Genomic DNA, 10,989 nt, shown 5'->3' with positions numbered 1-10,989 from the left:
GAACAATAGTAATTGCATTAATACTCGAGGTACAACAGAGCTCCACACCTTAATCTATGGTGTGTAGAAACTCTACCGTTGAAAATACATAAGAACAAGGTCTAGGAATGGCCGAATGGCCAGCCTCCCAAAAAGGGTTCAATCATAAAAACATGATCAAAAGATGATCCGAAGATTGAAAGATTCTTCAAATACAATAGCAAAAGGTCCTATTTATAGAAAACTAGTAGCCTAGGGTTTACAGAAATGAGTAAATGACGTAAAAATCTACTTCTGGGCCCACTTGGTGTGTGCTTGGGCTGAGCATTGAAGCTTCCATGTGTAGAGACTTTCTTGGAGTTAAACGCCAGCTTTTGTGCCAGTTTGGGCGTTTAACTCCCACTTTTGTGCCAGTTCCGGCGTTTAACACCGGGAATTCTAAAGCTGACTTAGAACGCCTGTTTGGGCCATCAAATCTCGGGCAAAGTATGGACTATTATATATTTCTGAAAAGTTCTAGATGTCTACTTTTCAACGCAATTGAGAGCGCGCCAATTGGGCTTCTGTAGCTCCAGAAAATTTACTTTGAGTGCAGGGAGGTCAGAATCCAACAGCATCTGCAGCCCTTTTCAGCCTCTGAATCAGATTTTTGCTCAGATCCCTCAATTTCAGCCAGAAAATACCTGAAATCATAGAAAAACACACAAACTCATAGTAAAGTCTAGAAAAGTGAATTTTAAATAAAAACTAATTAAACTATAATAAAAACTAACTAAAATATACTAAAAACATACAAAAAACAATGCCAAAAAGCGTATAAATTATCCGCTCATCAGACCTGCATGCCACAAGCACATGGTTAGGGACGGCTTGATTTAGCCGCTTAGGCCTAGATTTATTTCCTTGGGCCCTCCTATCCATTGATGCTCAAAGTCTTGGATCCTTTTTACCCTTGCCTTTTGGTTTTAAGGGCTATTGGCTTTTTCTGCTTGCCTTTTCTTTTTATTTTATATATTTTTTTCGCCAATTTTTTTTCGCAAGCTTTTGTTATTCACTACTTTTTCTTGCTTCAAGAATCAATTTTATGATTTTTCAGAATATCAATAACATTTCTCTTGTTCATCATTCTTTTAAGAGCCAACAATTTTAACATTCATAAAATTCAATATAAAAAATATGCACTGTTCAAGCCTTCATTCAAGAAACAAAAAGTATTGTCACCACATCAGTATAATTAAACTAATTTCAAGAATGAATTCGAAACTCATGTACTTCTTGTTCTTTTGCTTTTAGAACATTTTTCATTTAAGAGATGTGAAGGATTCATGGAGTTATTCATAGCTTTAAGACATAGACAATAGACAATAATAATCATGTAGTAAAGACACAAAACATAGACAAACATAAAATATGAAAATAAAAAAAAAGAAAAATAAGAACAAGGAAGTTAAGGAATGAGTCCACCTTAGTGATGGTAGCTTGTTCTTCCTCTTGAAGATCTAATGTTGCTCTTCTATGTCTCTTCCTTGCCTTTGTTGCTCTTCCCTCAAGGCTCTTTGATCTGCAATCAAATGTTCTACCACTGAACTATGGACCCTTGAGATGAACCTCTCCATCTCTCATGACTTAGATGTGGAAGCAACTGCCTTCTCTTTCCTCTTTCTACAGGTTTCTCCGGCCTTAGGTGCCATAAATGGTTATGGAAAAACAAAAAACAATGCTTTTTCCACACCAAACTTAAAAGGTTTGCTCGTCCTCGAGCAAAAGAAGAAAGAAAGGAGTAGAAGAAGAAGTGTGAATGGGTTAGTTTGGGAGGGGAATGGTTTGAATTTGAATGGTGAGGTAGGTGGGGATCCTGTGGGGTCCACAGATCCTGAGGTGTCAAGGATTTCTCATCCCTAGACCATTTAGGCGTGTAGAACGCCCTCTTAGTGCAATCCTAGCGTTTAACGCCAGACTGCTACTTGTTTCTGGCGTTAAACGCCAGCTTGTAGCCTGTTTCTGGCGTTTAACGCCAGCTTGATGCTCCTTTCTGGCGTTAAACGCCAGTCTGATGCTTTTTACTGGCGTTTAAACGCCAGTAAGCTTATCCTCCAGGGTGTGCTATTTTTAATGCTGTTTTTGATTTTGCTTTAATTTTTGTAGTTGTTTTTGTGACTTCACATGATCATCAACCTAAAGAAAACACAAAATAACAATGGAATTTTAACATAGATAGATAAAATTGGGTTGCCTCCCAATAAGCGCTTCTTTATCGTCTTTAGCTGGACTATTACTGAGCTTTAATCCAGTCTCAGTCTTGAGCAAACCATGGTGCTTCCTGAATGGCAAAAAGTTGCTCATCCAGAAAGGTTTCAGAAATCTCAGTAAGAGGGAGGGACGTCCCTTCTACTGGTTCTATTCGGGACAGGTGATCTGCTACTTGGTTCTCTATCCCTTTTCTGTCTCTTATTTCTATATCAAACTCTTGCAGAAGCAACACCCATCTTATGAGCCTGGGTTTTAAATCCTGCTTTGTGAGTAGATATTTAAGAACAGCATGGTCAGTGTACACAATCACTTTTGATCCTACTAAATAGGATTTGAACTTGTCAATGGCATAAACCTCTGCAAGCAATTCCTTTTCTGTGGTTGTGTAGTTCTTCTGCGCATCATTTAGAACACGGTTGGCATAATAAATGACGTGTAGAAGCTTGTCATGCCTCTGTCCCAACACTGCACCAATGGTATGATCACTGGCATCACACATTAATTCAAATGGTAATGTCCAGTCTGGTGCAGCGATGACTGGTGCTGTGACCAGCTTAGCTTTCAGAGTCTCAAACGCCTGCAGACACTCCTTATCAAAGATAAATGGCATGTCAGCAGCTAGCAGATTACTCAGAGGTTTTGCAATTTTTGAAAAATTCTTTATAAACCTTCTGTAGAATCCTGCATGCCCCAGAAAGCTTCTGATTGCCTTAACATTGACAGGTGGTGGTAATTTTTCAATTACCTCCACCTTAGCTTGATCCACCTCTATTCCTTTGTTCGAAATTTTGTGCCCAAGGACAATTCCTTCAGTCACCATAAAGTGACATTTTTCCCAGTTTAAAATTAGGTTAGTCTCTTGGCACCTTTTTAGAACAAGTGCCAGATGGTAAAGACAGGAGTTGAATGAGTCTCCAAATACTGAGAAGTCATCCATAAAGACTTCTAAAAATTTTTCCACCATATCAGAGAAAATAGAGAGCATGCATCTCTGAAAAGTTACAGGTGCATTGCACAGACCAAATGGCATCCTTCTGTATGCAAATACTCCAGATGGATATGTGAATGCTATTTTCTCTTGATCCTGGGGATCTACTGCAATTTGGTTATAACCTGAATATCCATCTAGAAAGCAGTAGTAATCATGACCTGCTAGTCTTTCTAGCATCTGGTCTATGAATGGTAAAGGAAAATGATCCTTTTTGGTAGCTGTATTGAGCCTTCTGTAATTAATACACATACGCCACCCTGTAACTGTTCTTGTAGGAACCAGTTCATTCTTTTCATTATGAACCACTGTCATGCCACCCTTCTTAGGGACGACTTGGACATGGCTTACCCAGAGGCTATCAGAAATAGGATAAATAATTCCAGCCTCTAGTAATTTAGTGACCTCCTTCTGCACTACCTCTTTCATGGCTGGATTCAGCCACCTCTGTGGTTGAACCACTAGCTTAGCGTCATCCTCCAATAGGATCCTGTGCATGCATCTGGCTGGGCTAATGCCCTTGAGATCACTGATGGACCACCCAAGAGCTGTCTTGTGTGTCCTCAGCACTTGAATTAGTGCTTCCTCTTCCTGTGGCTCTAAGGTAGAGCTTATGATTACAGGAAAAGTGTCACATTCTCCCAGAAATGCATATTTCAGGGATGGTCGTAATGGTTTGAGCTCGGGTTTAGGAGGTTTCTCCTCTTCCTGAGGGATTTTCAGAGGTTCTAATATTCTCTCTGGTTCTTCCAGATCAGGCTGAACATCTTTAAAGATATTCTCTAGCTCTGATTCGAGACTCTCAGTCATATTGACCTCTTCCACCAGAGAGTCAATAATATCAATGCTCATGCAGTCGTTTGGGTGTCTGGATGCTGCATAGCTTTGACAATATTCAACTTAAACTCGTCCTCATTGACTCTCAGGGTTAATTCCCCTTTTTGGACGTCAATGAGGGTTCGTCCAGTTGCTAGGAAAGGTCTTCCTAGAATGAGAGTTGCACTCTTGTGCTCCTCCATTTCCAGCACCACAAAGTCGGTGGGAAAGGCAAATAGCCCAACCTTGATAATCATGTCTTCAATCACGCCTGATGGGTATTTAATGGAGCCATCAGCAAGTTGGAGATATATCCGGGTTGGTTTGACTTCTTCAGTCAAACCAAGCTTTTTGATAGGGGATGCATGTATTAGGTTGATACTTGCTCCAAGATCACATAGAGCTTTCTTGGTACAAGTACCCTCTAATGTGCATGGTATCATGAAGCTTTCGGGATCTTTAAGCTTCTCTGGTAAGCTTTTCAGAATGACTGCACTGCATTCTTCAGTGAGGTAAACTTTTTCAGTTTCTCTCCAATCCTACTTATGACTTAAGATCTCTTTCATGAACTTAGCATAAGAGGGTATTTGCTCAAGTGCCTCTGCAAATGGAATCTTTATTTCAAGAGTCCTGAGATAGTCTGCAAAGCGGGCAAATTGCTTATCATGTTTCGCTTGGCGGAGTTTCTGAGGATAAGGCATTTTGGCTTTGTATTCATTAACCTTAGTTGCTGCAGGTTTATTTCCTACAGATGTGGTTGGAGAAGCCTTTTTAGAGGGGTTGCTGTCAGCACTTGTATGTGTCTAATCCCTCACTGTCGTTTGAATGCCAGGGTTGGAAGCTGGATTGGCGTTGGACGCTAACTCCTTACATGTTTCTGGCGTTTGAATGCCAGAACTGAGCTTCCCTTGGGCGTTTACGCCAACTCCTTGCCTGTTTGTGGCGTTTGAACGCCAGAACTGAGCACGAGTTGTGCGTTTAATGCCAGCTCTCCACCCTTTTCTGGCGTTTGAGCGCCAGAATTATTCCTCTCTGGGCTCTTACTGTCCTCAGAGGGATTTTGGGTAGCAGTTTGTTCATTTTTTGGCTTCTTGCTACCTTGAAGTGAGGTATTTAATATTTTCCCACTTCTTAATTGAACTGCTTGGCACTCTTCTGTTATTTGTTTTGATAACTGCTATTTTGTTTGCTTCAACTGTACTTCCATATTCATATTAGCAATTCTTGTGTCTTGGAGTATCTCCTTGAATTCGGATAGCTGTTTTGTTAGAAAATCTAATTGCTGATTGAATTCAGTAACTTGTTCTGCAGGACTGAGTTCAGCAGTTACTGTTTTAGCCTCTTCTTTCATGGAAGACTCACTACTTAGGTACAGATGCTGATTTATGGCAACTGTATCAATGAGCTCTTAAGCTTCTTCAATTGTCTTTCTCATGTGTATAAATCCACCAGCTGAGTGGTCCAAAGACATCTGAGCTTTCTCTGTAAGCTCATAATAGAAGATGTCTAACTGCAACAACTCTGAAAATATTTCAGATGGGCATTTTCTTAGCATCTCTCTGTATCTCTCCCAGGCATCATAAAGAGATTTATTATCTCCTTGTTTAAAGCCTTGGATGTTCAGCCTTAGCTGTGTCATCCGTTTTGGATGAAAATATTGATTCAGGAATTTTTCTGACAGCTGTTTCTATGTCCTTATGCTAGCCTTAGGTTGGTTATTTAACCACCTCTTAGCTTGGTCTTTTACAGCAAATAAAAACAGTAATAATCTGTAGACATCTTGATCTACTTCCTTATCATGTGCTGTGTCAGCAATTTGTAAAAACTGCGCCAGAAACTCTGTAGGTTCTTCCTATGGAAGACCGGAATACTGACAACTTTGCTACACCATGATAATGAGCTGAGGATTCAACTCAAAACTACTGACTCCGATGGAGGGTATACAGATACTACTCCTATATGAAGCAGTAGTGGGGTTAGCATATGACCCCAGAGTCCTTTTGGACTGTTCATTTCCACTTAGGTCCATGATGGAGAAAGGGAGATGTTGTGAATTAGAGATTCAAATAGTATTATTAAAAATATATTTTTAATTTTTTTTGAAATAATAAAAATAATACAAATTGGAAACTAGAATAATTAATAAAAAAAAAGAGATTTTTGAAAATTTTTTATGAGGCTTTTCAAAAAATTGAAGAGAGAGAAAGTAGTTAGGAAGTTTTGAAAAAGATATTATTTTAAAATTTTAAAGATTGAAACTTTCTTAACAAGAAAACACCAAACTTAAAATTTTTCAATCAAAATAATAAATTAGGACAAAAATTCAAAAATTATATAAAAAGAAAGAAAAAGATTTTGAAAATCAATTTTTAAAATTTTTTTTTCGAAAATATTGAGAAAAATTCAAAGAGATTTGATTTTTTGAAAAAGATATGTCTTAAAATTGAAGATACTTGTAAGAAAATAATTAAGAAAAAATATTTGAAAAAGATATAATTTTTTTGAAAACTTGACAACTAAGATATGATAAGATAAAATTTTGAAATTGAAATCTGAATTTTTTTTTTTGAAAAATTTCGAAATATTTAAAAATAGTTAGAAAAGATATTTTTTTTGAATTTTATGATGAAAGAGAAAAACACACAAAAGACACAAGACTTAAAATTTTTAGATCTAATGCTCCTTGTTTTTGAAAATTTTGGAGGGAAAACACCAAGGAACACCAAACTTAAAAATTTTAAGATCAAACACAAAGAAGACTCAAGAACACTTTGAAGACTCACAAGAACAACAAGAACATGAAGATAGAACACCAAACTTAAAATTTTTAGAAAACCACAATAAAATTTTCGAAAACTAAAGGAAAATTAACAAGAGAACACCAAACTTAAAAAAGACACAAGATTTAATCAAAGAAAATTTATTTTTGAAAAAGTTTTAAAAGGAAGATAGCCAATTACCAAGAACATAAGCACAACACTCTAGCCAATTGAGCTATAAATTTAACGTTTTTTAATAAGGTATTTAATAAATAATTTTTTTTGAAAACTGATATTTTGAAAAAGCACAAGAAAAACAAGAAAAGGCACAGAACAAGAAAAACTAAAGATCAAACAAGAAAAATTGACAAGAACAACTTGAAGATCAAGGAAGAACAAAGAACATGCAATTCGAAATTTGAAAGACAAAGAAAAGCATGCAATTGACACCAAACTTAAAACATGACACTAAACTCACAGAAAAACTAAAAATTAATAAAGAAAAATAATATTTTTGAAAAATTTTTGAAAAGAAAATAAAAGACTCTGACCCAAAAGACAAAATTTTCCTAATCTAAGCAACAAAATTCACCGTCAGTTGTTCAAACTCGAACAATCCCGGCAACGGCGCAAAAACTTGGTGCACAAAATTGTAAATCACACTTTTCACAATTCGTACCACTAACCAGCAAGTGCACTGGGTCGCCCAAGTAATACCTTACGTGAGTAAGGGTCGAATCCCACGTAGATTGTTGGCTTGAAGCAAGCTACAGTTATCTTGTAACTCTTAGTTAGGATAATAATAATTCTCAGTTTTGGTTGGTAGTAAATAAAAAGCATAGATTAAATAATACTTGTTATGCAGTAATGGAGAATATGCTGGAGTTTTGGAGATGCTTTGTCTTTTGAATCTCTGTTTTCCCCCTGTCTTCTTCTTCACGCATGCAAGGTTCCTCCTATGGCAAGCAGTGTGTTGGTGGATCACCGTTGTCAATGGCTACCATCCGTCCTCTCAGTGAAAATGGTCCAGGTGCGCTGTCACCGCATGACTAATCATCTGTCGGTTCTCACTCATGCTAGAATAGGATCCATTGATCCTTTTGCGTCTATCACTACACCCAACCCTTGTGAGTTTGAAGCTCGTCACAGTCATTCAATCCCTGAATCCTACTTGGAATACCACAGACAAGGTTTAAACTTTCAGGATTCTCAAGAATGCTGCCAATGGATTCTAGCCTATACCACGAAGACTCTGATTAAGGAATCCAAGAGATACTCATTCAATCTAAGGTAGAACGGAGGTGTTTGTCAGACACGCGTTCATAGATTAAGAATGGTGATGAGTGTCACGGATCATCATATTCATCATATTGAAGTGCTAATGAATATCTTAGATAGAAACACGCGTGTTTGAATAAAAAACAGAAATAATTGCATTAATCCATCGAGACACAACAGAGCTCCTCACCCCCAACGATGGAGTTTAGAGACTCATGCCGTCAAAAGGTACAAAGTTCAGATCTAAAATGTCATCGGATACATAATAAATCTCTAAAAGTTGTTTAAATACTAAACTAGTAACCTAGGTTTACAGAAAATGAGTAAACTAAGATAGATAGTGCAGAAATCCACTTTCGGGGCCCACTTGGTGTGTACTGGGGTTGAGACTTGAGCTTTTCACGTGCCTGGGCTGTTTCTAGAGTTAAACGCCAGGTTGTAACCTGTTTTAGGCATTTAACTCCAACTTGTAACATGTTTCTAGCTTTTAACGCCAGAATGGAACATGGAACTGGCGTTAAATACCTGTTTACGTCATTTATCTTCGAGCAAAGTATAGACTATTATATATTTCTGAAAAGCCCTGAATGTCTACTTTCCAACTCAATTGAAAGCGCGCCAATTGGACTCTTGTAGCTCCAGAAAATCCATTTCACGTGCAGGGAGGTCAGAATCCAACACCATCAGCAGTCCTTTTTCAGCCTAAATAAGATTTTTGCTCAGATCCCTCAATTTCAGCCAGAAAATACCTAAAATCACAGAAAAAGACACAAACTCATAGTAAAGTCCAGAAATGTGAATTTTGCATGAAAACTAATAAAAATATACTAAAAAGTAGCTATAACCTACTAAAAATAACCTAAAAACAATGCCAAAAAGCGTATAAATTATTCACTCATCAGTCGCCTAGAGTAATTCACTATAGTGAAGAAGCCAATTCCCAACTTCAAAGGGAAGAACTTGACCTGCTTCTGGAGGTCCAAGAAAGAGCTCGGATTAGGGAAGAAGCATTAAAACGACGAACGGCTACGAGATACAATCAAAAGGTAGTACATCAAGCTTTTGCTGAGAACGACCTCATCCTAATCTAAAATGACATCGGAACAGCCCGACCTGGAGAAGGAAAGCTGGCAGCAAACTGGAAAGGACCCTTCTGGGTCATAGAAATACTTGGAAAGGGCTACTACAGACTGTCCGAACTCGATGAGCAAGAGCTTCCTAAGTCGTGGCACACCTGCAATCTGAGAAGGTACTATAGCTAGGGATGATAAAGGATCTTAGGATAAAGCACACTCTTTTTCCTGAAAAGGTTTTTTAACGAGGCGCCAAGCCAAGACCGACAAAACACCCGACTTAGAGGATAAACCTCCCGCATGTATATATTTGCATTTTCTTTTGAATAAAATCTGTTTAGGTCTTCTACAAATGTTCAAGCCGCATTAATCTAAAACATTCATCATCCGATTATAAAGCTACAGATCGGCAGAAAGTGAAAATTAAATTCACTACGCGATCACGATAAAGACCAAAGATGAAAACCAAATTCATTAAAAGGTCGACCAAACGAGGGTTAAATCCAATCTCTACAAAATCGGCAAAGATGAAAACAGAATAATGCAATAAGTTATAGAAAGTGATCTATCGAAAGGACCTGAAGAGGTTCTAATAAAATGGATTGCTAAAAAAATAACTTAAAGGCTGACCGACATAAAGAAGTCGGACCAGCCGTAAAAACCGAAGTTATAAGTAAAGCCCTGGAAAAAGGTCTGGCCATCCCTATAAAAGAGGATTACTATAACTTAGAAGAGCCCGACATGACGAAGTTGGACTCCCACAAAGAAGTTATAAAAGTAATCCCTGAAAGAGACCTGAACAAGGTCCAAGAAAGAGGATTACAAAAATAACTTAGAAAAGCCCGACATGATGAAGTCGGACTCCCACAAACAAGTTATAAAAGTAATCCCTGAAAGAGATCCGAACAGGTCCAAGAAAGATGATCACAAAATAACTTGGAAGGGCCCGACATGACAAAGTCAACCCAAAACATAAAGCTATGAAAGTAACTCCTGAAAGAGACCTAAATGAGGTCCAAAAAAGAGGATTACAAATAGCAACTGGTAGAAAAAATTGACCTGACAAAATCGGCAATCACAGTATAATTCCTTACAAAGACCTGAACAAAATAAATTTCTGAAAATAACATCAGGCAAAGGAATCAAGCCAATCAGGTCGGAGAAAATTCTAACACTCCCAAAGCCTACAAAGGTACCCAGTGCACTTGCTGGTTAGTTGTGCGGAATTGCAAAAGTGTGATTGCAATTTCGTGCACCAAGTTTTTGGCGCCGTTGCCGAGGATTGTTTGAGTTTGGACAACTGACGGTTGATGAGCGGATAATTTATACGCTTTTTGGCATTGTTTTTAGTATGTTTTTGGTATGATCTAGTTAGTTTTTAGTATATTTTTATTAGTTTTTAGTTAAAATTCACTTTTCTGGACTTTACTACGAGTTTGTGTGTTTTTCTGTGATTTCAGGTATTTTCTGGCTGAAATTGAGGGTCATGAGCAAAAATCTAATTCAGAGACTGAAAAGGACTGCAGATGCTGTTAGATTCTGACCTCCCTGCACTCGAAGTGGATTTTCTGGAGCTACAGAAGCCCAATTGGCGCGCTCTCAACGGCATTGAAAAGTAGACATCCTGGGCTTTCCAGCAATGTATAATAGTCCATATTTTGCCCAAGATTTGATGGCCCAAACCTGCGTGGCAAATCAGCCTCAGAATTTCCAGCGTTTAACGCTGGAACTGGCATAAAAGCTGGCGTTTAACTCCAGAAAAAGTCTCTACACATGAAAGCTTCAATGCTCAGCCCAAGCACACACTAAGTGGACCCAGAAGTGGATTTTTACGTCATTTACTCAT

The sequence above is a fragment of the Arachis duranensis genome, chromosome 2, assembly GCF_000817695.3.
Source record: "Arachis duranensis cultivar V14167 chromosome 2, aradu.V14167.gnm2.J7QH, whole genome shotgun sequence".
Taxonomy (NCBI): Eukaryota; Viridiplantae; Streptophyta; class Magnoliopsida; order Fabales; family Fabaceae; genus Arachis; species Arachis duranensis.
The sequence above is the reverse complement of the archived record's forward strand: the minus strand, read 5'-3'. Positions refer to the sequence as shown.